Below are 11,966 nucleotides of genomic sequence, written 5' to 3'. Positions count from 1 at the left end.
TCATGTGAGTGACCAAACTGCAATCCCACTGCTTCAGTTTCTGCATATAAAAGCTTAAGATTTGCTAATCCATCCCAACCATAGACTATCACTCCTACTCTATCTCTATAAGATTGTGTAAGTCTCGTATGTAGTAGTTGGCTTTCTTTTATGTTCAATCTTTGTCTAAAGCAGTGATTCTCAAACATACGACACAGATTCATAGTTGACGACGTACCGATTAGAGTGTTCAAAAACTACAAAGATTTGTGGGTGAGAGATTCCCATTCAACCATTCGATAAGTTATACTCCAGCCTGTGGAACGCGGAAGATTGGTCCAAAGCACTGTTCACGACGGCGTACAAGGGAGGAGGATTTAGTTGCTTTGTTTTTGCATGATTTTGTCAAAATGGGAATTGAAATGGTCGGAGGAGGAAGACGAGTGGATTATATTTTATTTTTTATAGTCAAACTCATACTTTCTTTTATGAATTAACTAGAATCAAAATCACTCTTTTTTTAATAGATAATTAAAATCGAACTAAACGATAATATAAAGATTATCCGTATAATTTACCCTTATTTAAACTATAGTGAAATTCATAACTTAAATAACTTAAATCTTTTTGGATATAACTACCAGTATCTGATCCATTGATCGACTAATCTAGATCATGTACTACAGAGGTAAAGACGACCCTCTCAACCCAGTTTGTTAAATTCATAATAGCTAAGACTAGAACCCCTAATCTAATTTAATCCCACTACAGCAACTGGTTATTGGTAACTTAAATAACCTAATAATAGATCCAATACATAATTAAAGCCAACGAGTCATTATTTTATCAATATACATTAAATTTTGAATCACATACATTAATTTCATGGAAACTACCATTTAAATACGCTTGTCATTAATTAATGATTCTGTAACACTTTATACCTAATCAAAACAGTTCGATTTAAATATCAGACGTCGAAAATGACCTAAAATAAAATATATCAAAAATCATATGTTTCTATATATATTTTTTCTTTTAAATTATTTATCACTCATACATAACCGAAGGTTCACAACATAGAACATACATCAAAGTGGAGAAACATGCTTGAAGATTCAGTTCAAACAAGCCAATAAACCAATATACACCTAAACAAGCCTTAACCGATTCGGATTTGAAAGCAAGACGAAAAATATTGATTAAGGAGGCTAGGGATACGCTGAAACCGGGGGGGAAATTGGGAATCCAAATCATTGGTTCGTAGGAAGAAGCGGTTCGAGAAATTGCATTATTAGAGGAAGGGGATTGTGGCCTTTAAAGGAGTAGAATTTCCAGAGTGGTAGGCGGGTGGCAGCTTCAGATTGCTCTCCGGCGCTGATGAGTGTCAACTGTTTTCAGTGGATGAAGCAGCAGACTTGGAAATCCCTTTTTCATTGGAAGAAGTTAGAGAATCAGTTTGGAACTACGTTTTGTTCCGAATTAATTAAGGCAGAATTGACAAGGTCTGAACTATTTTAAGCTTGGTGGAGAAAAAGTTTGCAGGGGAGTAGTCCATCTTTTTAGGTGGTGCACATCCTTGTTGATAATAGTGATTGATTTTCTATTCAGTTGATATTGGTTTGCAATACCAGTGATTTTCATTTGCTAGGTGGCTAGTTTGCAAGGAAATGATCGATTTGGTTGGGGTTATTGATAGGAAATAAACGAGTAAACAAGTAATTTCCCTATAACCAGATTAGTGAGAATGCGAAATAAAAGCAGAAAAAATAATACCCGAAAAATTGATAACGAAGTTCAGCCAATTGTGCCTATGTCTCCGGACTGATGCAAATCTTTTACTAAGAGAGAAATTTACAGGTGTTTACAAAACACTCACTACTCACAAGAAAACTCTCTAGTATTGGGAGAAAGAAATGGTTTTTGGGATTTTGGGATGATTTTGAAGCTAAATGGGCTAGGGTATTTATAGTTGAAGCTTAAGGACTTAATCTTATAAATACCCTAAAATACAATGGCTAAATGTATGATTTAACCATTACCAAATTCAACCAAAATTTCCAACCTTTGAAATAAACACCATTCGGTGCCAAACATTGTTGAAAAAACCCAAGCCCCTCTTTGAAAAAATGCATTAGGCGGTGCCCACCCCTTTGATAATTTCCATTTCCTTGAGCCACTATTATTGACTTCCAACAATCTCTCACTTGAAGACTGATTTTAATATGTCTTCACACATCGATCAATGCAGCAGAATTTCTGGTCTTGTTATTCTAGCATGCCAACTAAAGCTGAACACAACTTCAGTTTGTCCGTAGTCACCATCTTTGTCAACATGTCTACCGGATTTTGAGCTCCACTGATCTTTTCAAGTTTCAAAATCCCATCTTCTAGAAGAGACCAGATAAAATGATATCATAATTGTATGTGCTTCTTCCTGAAATGAAAAGACGGATTCTTTGCTAGATGGATAGCACTTTGACTGTCGTAATACAAGACATTGTTTTCTTGTTTCTTGCCTAACTCTTCCAAGAAACTTTGGAGCCAGACCATCTCCTTGTTGGCTTCCGTAACAGCAACATATTCTGCTTCAGTTGTGGAGAGAGCAACTATCTTCTGTAGTTGAGATACCCAACTCACTGCGGTTCCTCTTAGAGTATAGACATACCCTGTAGTGCTGCTTCTGATGTCAACATTTCCGGCTAAGTCAGCATCTACATAGCCTGTCAATATCGTATCTCCACCTTTGAAACAAAGTTCTTTGTTTGTAGTACCCCACATATATCTGAGGATCCATTTGACTGCTTCCCAGTGTACCTTGCCCGGATTATTCATGTACCTGCTAACAGCTCCCACTGTATGGGCAATATCTGGTATGGTACAAACCATGGCATACATCAGACTTCTGATTGCTGAGGCATACGACACCTTCACCATGTGTGCACGTTCTTCCTCCGTCTTTGGTGACTGTTCTTTGGAGAGTTTAAACTGAACACCTAAAGGTGTACTTACTGGTTTAGCATCTTGCATGTTGAACCTGGAGAGTACTTTGTTGATGTACTCAGCCTGTGATAACATCAAAGTCCCCGACTTTGTGTCTTTCTTGATCCTCATCCCAAGAATCTACTTTGCAGCGCCCAGATCTTTCATTGCAAACTGCTTCGACAATTTTTGCTTCAAGTTTATAATCTCTTGCATGTCTGAGCCTGCAACGAGCATGTCATTAACGTACAATAATAAATAATGAAGCTGTTGTTGAACCTCTTGATGTAGCAACAATGATCTGCTTGGCATCTGGTAAAACCACTGCTACTCTTGAAACTATCGAACTTCTTGTACCACTGTCTAGGAGCTTGTTTTAAACCATACAAGCTCTTATTCAACCTGCATAACAGGTTTTTCTTGTCTGCCTCTATGAAGCCTTCTGGCTGCCTCATATAGCTTTCTTACTCCAAATCACCATGAAGGAAAGCTGTCATTACATCTAACTGCTCAAGATGTATATTCTCTGCATCTACAATTTTCAACACCAGTCTGATTGTAGACAGTTTAACGACTGGAGAGAAAATTTCATTGTAGTCACCTTCTTTTTGCTGAAAGCCTTTGATAACCAATCTTGCTTTGTAGAATTTGCTCCCATCGTGATCTTCTTTGATCCTGTAAATCCACTTGTTGTGGAGCGCTTTCTTGCCTAGTGGTAATTCAGTTAATTCCCACGTCTGATTTGACATAAGCGAGTCCATCTCATCTTTCATGGAAGACTCCCACTTGATTGAATCCACTTGCATTGCTTCATCATAGCACTCTGGTTCACCATTGTCAGTCAACAACAAGTAGTACAAAGAAAAAGAATATTGTTGGGTTGGTTTAGGAATTCTGGAGGAGCGTCTCAGTTCTGGTGTGTCTGGTTCTTCTTGAACTGCTTTAGGATTGATCTGAACATCATTTCTAGAAATCTCCTCGAACTCAACAAATTCCTTTGTTTCAGCTTCGGTATTGGAGCTACTTGATTCTACAGTTGATCTATCTTTGTACATCACATTATCATTGAAAATGACATCTCTACTTCTGATGATCTTTCGATTTTCGTAGTCCCAAAATCGGTAACCGAACTCATCACCACCATAACCAACTAAGACATTTTGTTGGACTTGGCATCAAGTTTACTTCTTTCAGCAGAATCTATGTGTACATAAGAAATACAACCAAACACTCTTAAGTGTGAAAGATTTATTTCTTTCTTGCTCCAAGCTTCCTCTGGTATTCCACCATCCAAAGGAACTGAGGGCTCACGGTTGATTAGGTAAGTTGCAGTGTTGATAGCTTCAGCCCATAGAAATTTGGGCAATCCGACATGTATCCTCATGCTTCTAGTACGTTCATTCAGAGTTCTGTTCATACGCTCTGCTACGCCATTCTGCTGCGGTGTCATGGGAACTGTTGTCTCCATCTTGATCCCATTGTTTACGCAGAAATCTCTGAATCTCCTATTTCTATACTCTCCTCCATTGTCAGACCTCAACCGCTTGACTTTCAGACCAGTCTCATTTTCCACCATGGCCTTCCATTTTCTGAAGGTATCAAAGACTTCTGATTTCTTCTTCAGAAAATAAACCCACACCTTCCTTGTTGAATCAACGATGAAGGTGACATAATATAATGAGCCTGCAAGAGATGAAACTGGAGATGGTCCGCATACATCAGTATGAACAAACTCTAACTTTTCAACCTTGAGTGTCTTACCAATCTTTGCAAAGCTGACTTTCTTTTGTTTGCCAATGATGCAATCCTCGCATAGTCTGACATCTACATTCTTTAGATCCGACAGCTTCCCTTTTGACAAAAGTGTCTTCATCCCTTTCTCACTCATATGGCCAAGCCTTTGGTGTCATAGGTTTGATTTTCTATCAGTATCTGCTATTGCAATGATATTCTCTAAATTTGAGGTTACATAGAGAGTACCAGTCTTTTTACCACGAGCAATAACGAGTGCTCCTTTGGTAATCTTCCATTCACAACCTAAAAAGGTTTTACTATATCCTTCTCTATCAAGTTGTCCTACAGAAATCAAATTTCTTTTAAGACCAGGAATAAGTCTCACACCTTTCAGCGTCCAGGTGGTCTGGTTTGGCAGCTTTAATCGGATGTCTCTCTTTCCGACGATCTTCAAGGTTTCATCATCAGCTAGATGAACCTTCCCAAAATCACCATTGACATAGTTCTCCATGATTTCTCGACATGGGGTGGAGTGGAAATATTCCCCTAAATCCAAGATCCATGATTCAATCGGACTGTTTATGCTTAGAATCATGGCATCACCTGTCTCCTCTGTCATGTTGGTAGAATCCTGTGTGTCGGTATCTTTCTTCAATGCTCGACAATCTCTTTTAAAGTGACCCTTCTTTCCACAATTATAACAGGTAAAATCTTTCTTTCCCATTCTGGATTTTCACCGTTTGGATTTCGATCTACCACGATTTGAATTTCTTTCTGAAGTTCTCCCTCTAGACTCCGTGTGCAAGGCTGAGGAGGTTGATGCTTCACCCGATTCTCTCCGTCGAATTCTTCGCTCAATACCAAATCTCGAACATCGTCGAATTTTAATTTGTTGTTTCCTGACGAGTTGCTGACTACCGTAATAGTAGCATTCCAACTGTCTGGTAGAGATGATTAGAGAATTAAAGCTCGAACTTCATCATCGAATTCAATTTCCACTGAACTCAACTGGGTTGTGATTGTGTTGAGTTCATTTAGGTGTTGAGCCATTGATGCCCCTTCCGCCATCCGCAAATTGAATAACCGCCTCATCAAATGAACTTTGTTTGAGGCCGATGGCTTCTCATACATACTGGAGAGAGCCGCCATAAGACCCGCCGTGGTCTTTTCTTTTGTTATGTTGAAAGCAACATTTCGGGACAACGTCAGTTGGATAACTCCGAGGGCTTGTTTGTCGAGAAGAGCCCAGTCTTCATTTTCATGCCCTCTGGTTGCTTTCCTGAGAGAAGTTGATAAAGATTTTTCTGGTACAGAAAATCTTCAATATGCATCTTCCAAAAGCCAAAGTTCGCACCATCGAACTTCTTAATTTTCACTTTCCCTTCGTCTGCAGCCATCGCTGCCACTCGAATCTGGCTTCGTTTGGATCATTTCTGACAATTCTTGCGAACCACCGTGTATTAGAACACCTCCGTCAAAAAATTCGTATCGCCGATAAAATTTTACTATTCACAAAAATCACTATTCATGTGAATAGTAATGAATAGTAATCTCGCAAAAATATACAAAATTCACAACCAAAATCTCTGATACCAGTTGATAGGAAATAAACGAGTAAACGAGTAATTTCCCTATAACCATATTAGTGAGAATGCGAAATAAAAGCATAAAAAATAATACCCGAAAAATTGATAACGCTACGTCTCCGGACTGCTGCCGATCTTTTACTAAGAGAGAAATTTACATGTGTTTACAAAATACTCACTACTCACAAGAAAACTCTCTAGTTTTGGGAGAAAAAATGATTTTTTGAATTTTGGGATGATTTTGAAGCTAAATGGGCTAGGGTATTTATAGTTGAAGCTTAAGGACTTAATCTTGTAAATACCCTTAAATACAATGGCTAAATGTATGATTTAACCATTACCAAATTTAACCAAAATTTCCAACCTTTGAAATAAGCACCATTCGGTGCCAAACATTGTTGAAAAAACCCAAGCCCCCCTTTGAAAAAATGCATTAGGCGGTGCCCACCCCTTTGATAATTTCCATTTCCTTGAGCCACTATTATTGACTTCCAACAGTTATTTCTTGTCGTGTTGTTCTTGTATTGCCGGATAGAATGTTCTCTTTTCCTCTATTTAGGTTTAGGAAGATTTTTAACGAAGCATTATATTTTGGCTTATGATTATTCTAATAAATATCATATTTGCCGGGCACAAAAAAAAAGAATACAAAAACTCTGCAATTGAAATCTTGTCTTTTTTAGCTGAAATTTATTTCCAATTTTATTTGTAATTTTTGGGACTAATATGTAAAATATTACTTCTTTAAGTATCTTAGGTTAAAAGACAACTTTAGAAGCTTTACAATAAAATTATCAAATAATTTTATGGGATTCCAAACTTGATAGATGAATCCTTTTTTCCAATGAATCAATCATTTTGATAAATGGATCGACCCTTCTAAAAAATGATTAGTCCTTTTCATTTCAGTAGTAAAGAGATCGATTCTTTTTTCTTAATAGAGCTTTTCTTTTTCTATTAAATTGTAGAAATCAACTTCAACATGTGTAATTGGGTTGTCAATCCAACACTTAATTCTTTCAATATTTAATGAACACATGAACATACTCAAATAATCATAAATACGTTACAACACAATTGTATCATGTTATATAACACCAATTTAACATATGAGCATATTTTGAGGAACAAAAGTTCAATTATGCATCCTATGTTTCTTTTATAATTCCTATACCTATATATATATATATATTGTATTAGAGGTCATTTAACTATTCTAAATAAATTAACGTACCAATATCATGCTTTGTGAGGTCAAAATTTTATTTTTCTGCAAAAGATAATTTTAAAAAAAGTGAGCTTAAATAAGGTCAATGAATGCCCAAAAAACGAGCGCAATTACAAAGGTTAAGAAATTATATTCCATATGCAACCTTATTATTTTTCATACTATATATTTTATATTCATGTTACCATAATGCAAATAGAATGTCAACTTACTAAAAATTCAAAACAAATCATATGATGCATTCACTTATTACACGCTCTTGGATGCTGATACCAAGAATGTTTGAATTGTCCCGACCTTTAACCAAGTAAGCAATTTTTGGAAGAACAATGAAAATAGAATGGGAATATATGATTGTTGAAAAGAGAAATTATGATAAAATAAGTTTATATTGGTGCAGGGGTATAAACTTAATAGAGTAAGAAGATAGAAGCATGATTTATGATAAAGAAATAGGATGTTATAATATAAGGTATGATATAAAGGAATAAGTGTGGGGGTTATGGTAATAGGGTGATGTGAAGATGATGAAGGAAAGACGAATGATGGTTGGGGTTGATAGGATTTAAGATCAAGAAAGAACCAATACTATGAAGAGTATTAACCTAATTCTTAAATAGCCTTCAACCTAAAAGATTGTGACCCCTGATTTATAAATTAAGAACCAACAATATCAAGAAATAGAGATTGACACCATAAGTACAAACTTGATAAGTTAAGCAATTCTTAAAGAACGAAGAGAATTGATTTCTCACTTAAATTCACTCAATTTGAAAGAAAATTGATTGATTTAAAAAATGAGGCCTAAACACTCTATTTATAGGCTTGCAAAAGTGAACGAAAAGGCACATTTAAAGGGTGAAGAGGTTGTCGATGATGGTGAAGAGAAATGAGGCTTTTGGTGAATCATCCTTTGATAAAAGTAATGTGTTATGCCTTGAGTTGTGGCCCTCCCTGATGTCGCCCATGCTTTGAATGAATAGGTCATTTTATTTTACTTGTTTTCTTTCATGATTGTCATCTTTTTGAAGACGTATGTATGAAGAATAATGTACTTTGGATTGTGTTCCTTCATCCTTTTTGTTACACTATCATAACAATTATCGGCAAACAAATAAATACGATCGTAAAAGAAAAACAAAGAACGTCAAAATTTACGTGAAAACCCCGAAAGAAAATCACCACCTTGATGCGAATTCTAAAAGTGCTATGGTTTTGAGACAAAACACCCAAAATTCGACGAGGTGCCCAAACTAAAAAAAACAATCTTCACTTCAACAAACAAGTTCTCAACCTCTTCCACAACACCCCTCAAAGGGGTAATCTTAAATAATTGATATCGATCGAGTTCAAGCTTTTAATAAGCTTGGTTTTAGCATTGACATCGATATGGTTATCATAAGTGCCAATTTTGCTCACAAATGTATCAGCACAAGCAATATCATGCATAACACAATTCCGATCATCAATAATAATTTTATATTCAAATTCATTATGCCCTCGAAATTGAACTCTTTTATGCTTTACATAATCGTTTTGCCCACGGTTATCTTTGATAACCCTATAAAAAGGCTATATTATGTCTTTTTACTTAGGTTATTGGTTGTTTAAAAGTACATTTCATAACATATAGTTGCATCTTGACTCATTTAGTTTCATGTGGTGATGTTTGTTTTGCTATAGCATTTTATTCATGAAATTTTTGTTGCTTAAGGAAAAGGTGTTGTTCTGCTGATAATGTGCAGGTGATTAAGAATGAAGGAAAATTGGAGAATTACTACAACATTCCCTGACGCACTAAAGGACAAAAATTTGAAGATATTTATATATAATTATCACGTGAATTCCCTCTGCCAGCTGTTCAGCGATCACGTGAACCTCATTTCCAACTATACCTAGCCCTTCATGTGAAGGGAATTATCCCTAAGGGTACAAATGGAATTTGGGTACAAAACCCTAGGATCCCCTTAGTATAAATAGATAAGGATACCTCATTTTTTGGGATCTTTTGGAAAGTGTGAGATAAGAGTGGAAGACGCGACTACTACAAAAAAACTCCATTTTTCTTCCTTTTCTTCCTTATTTCGTGGTGTCCTCCGCAGCCAAGCTCCAAGGGGATAACAAAGTTAGGTCTTTGAGATAAGCTAGCTTCCTAAGACGTTTTAAGGCTCAAGACGGCTCACACTTTGGGAGCTTCCTTTCTCCTTTAGTTTCTTTTCATTCTTATTTTATTGTAGGTTTGTAATGAAACAAATGTTGAAGATGTTTGATTTTAGCCTTTCCATATACTAACTTATTTGGTTCATTTTAATATCATGTTTCTTACTTAAGATAGCGTAGAAACACTTTAGCAAACTCTATCGATCAGTATACTCATGGAAGATGTGAACCATTCTAGAAGACAAGGCATATGATTCCTTAGTAAACCCAGTCGTTTATCCTTCTTGTAGCTTGTTTGTGAGAGGTTGTCAAGTTATCTTATTTCATACTTCAATCATCAACACAATTTTTTCATAGCTTTTCCTTTCCTTTACCTTACCTTTTTGTCATAGCATTTCACACGCTTCAATACTTTGCCATAGCATTCACATTTATTTGTTCAAACCATTTACACTTCATTGTTTATAGTTTAAGTGCATTAGCTTTACTCGAAGTCCCTTCAATACCTGTGGAGACAATACTCACTCACTACTATATTACTTGTTCGATGTGTATACATGCACAGATTGCGTATCAAATATAGTACACTCACACACACAACAATATTGTTCAATAAAAAGTCTTCTTTTACTGGATTTAGTAAAGATGTTTTTACCAAATTGTTATTTGATAGGTCGATGAAACATCAGTTGTATTATCTAAAACTATCAAACCTATAGAACATAAATCTTGGTAGTCTTTCTCTACCATTTCATCACAACAAGAGAGCTCTTGCAAATCTTCATAGCTCTACCTTCACTGGAAATTTTTTACCCTTTTAAATTTAGGTACATAACAAAATTAGATTTCTACTCAAATCTAGAGCATATCTGACATTATCAAGTGATAAGTGCTTATTTTAGTTAATATTTTACTTTTAAATTCCCCTTTAATCATTGATTTTTGTGGCTTATTTGTTTATTTTAATTCATTTTATGTACAAGACATAAGATTCTGGAAATTGCACAAAAAGGACAAAATTCTACAGATTTTTTATTTTCGGAATCAAAGCTGGCTGGAATTCGGATTTGAATTAAACTCAAGTTTAGGATAATATTTTAAACATTATATTTTATCTTTTTATTTTAGTTTAAATAGGTTTTAGTATTTTAATTAAGTTTTAGGATATTATTTTTATATTTTATCTTTGTTTTAGGTATTTTAGTTTAAATGGGTTTTAGTATTTTAATTATGATTTAGAATATTATATTATTTTTTAGGTATTTTAGTTTAAATAGTTTTGTGTTTTAATTAGGATTTAAGATGGTTTAGCTTGTTTTGGGGAATTTGAAGGCTATAAATACCCTCTAAGGGTGAGCCTAGAAACATATCTCTCTCATTTAAGAATAAAATCTTCTTTTTCTCTCTAGCTTTCTCTCTATTTTTCGCATACTTTTCTATTATGCTAAGTATGACTTTGGTCATGCTTAGCTAATTTTCTTTCAAGCCGAAGGCTGAAGCGAAGACTCAATTCCAAACGTGAGAATTGTAAGGTAATTAAATCGCTTCAGATTTTCTCTCTATTTTTTTAGCTTACTTTTCAAATCAAAACGATGTCGACATTGGTTCAGATATTGTTATGGTTAATGTTTGAAGAAGGATTTGCTTATTGAAGCATATTCAACTTCTCGAGAACACACTTAGCAAAATTGTTTGCTAAGAGGAAATTGAGTTCAGAATCAGTTGTTATTGAAATGACACAATCCGAGTTGGCAGCGAAGAATTGTTCTTGTAAGCTGACGTGATGCTTGAAGTAAAAAATCTGTTTCGATGATCCGAGGAACTTGAGACAAAGCTGAAGTCTGAGGGTGCTTACACAATAAGTTTCCCTTTATCTCAATCTCTTTAATTTGTTTATTTAATTATTTTCCTTTTATTTAATTCTTATTTTTTATTTTAAAAACAACTTTTAATAGTCCCCTTTTTTATTTATTACTATTAATATTTATTATTATATTATTTTTTTCTTTTTTATTATTTATTTTATTTTAATATATCTTTTCAACTTTACTTGGAATTCTATCTTTTCCTAAAATCAAGAAACAATTTTATTAAATCATAAAAACAATAGTCCCTGTGGATGGACCCTGCTTCTCTATACTACATTTTCCTTTTTATTTATTAAGAAGCCATGAATTATTTTGATAGCAAAACGACGGTTATCAAATTTGCGTCGTTGTCGGGGACTAACGGCGAGTACTGATTTATTTTTTTAGTTTTTGATTTATGACCAGAAGAAACCCAGGTGAATTAGTAGA

The sequence above is a fragment of the Hibiscus syriacus genome, unplaced genomic scaffold (genome assembly GCF_006381635.1).
Source record: "Hibiscus syriacus cultivar Baekdansim isolate YM2019G1 unplaced genomic scaffold, ASM638163v2 tig00111330_pilon, whole genome shotgun sequence".
NCBI lineage: Eukaryota > Viridiplantae > Streptophyta > Magnoliopsida > Malvales > Malvaceae > Hibiscus > Hibiscus syriacus.
The sequence above is the reverse complement of the archived record's forward strand: the minus strand, read 5'-3'. Positions refer to the sequence as shown.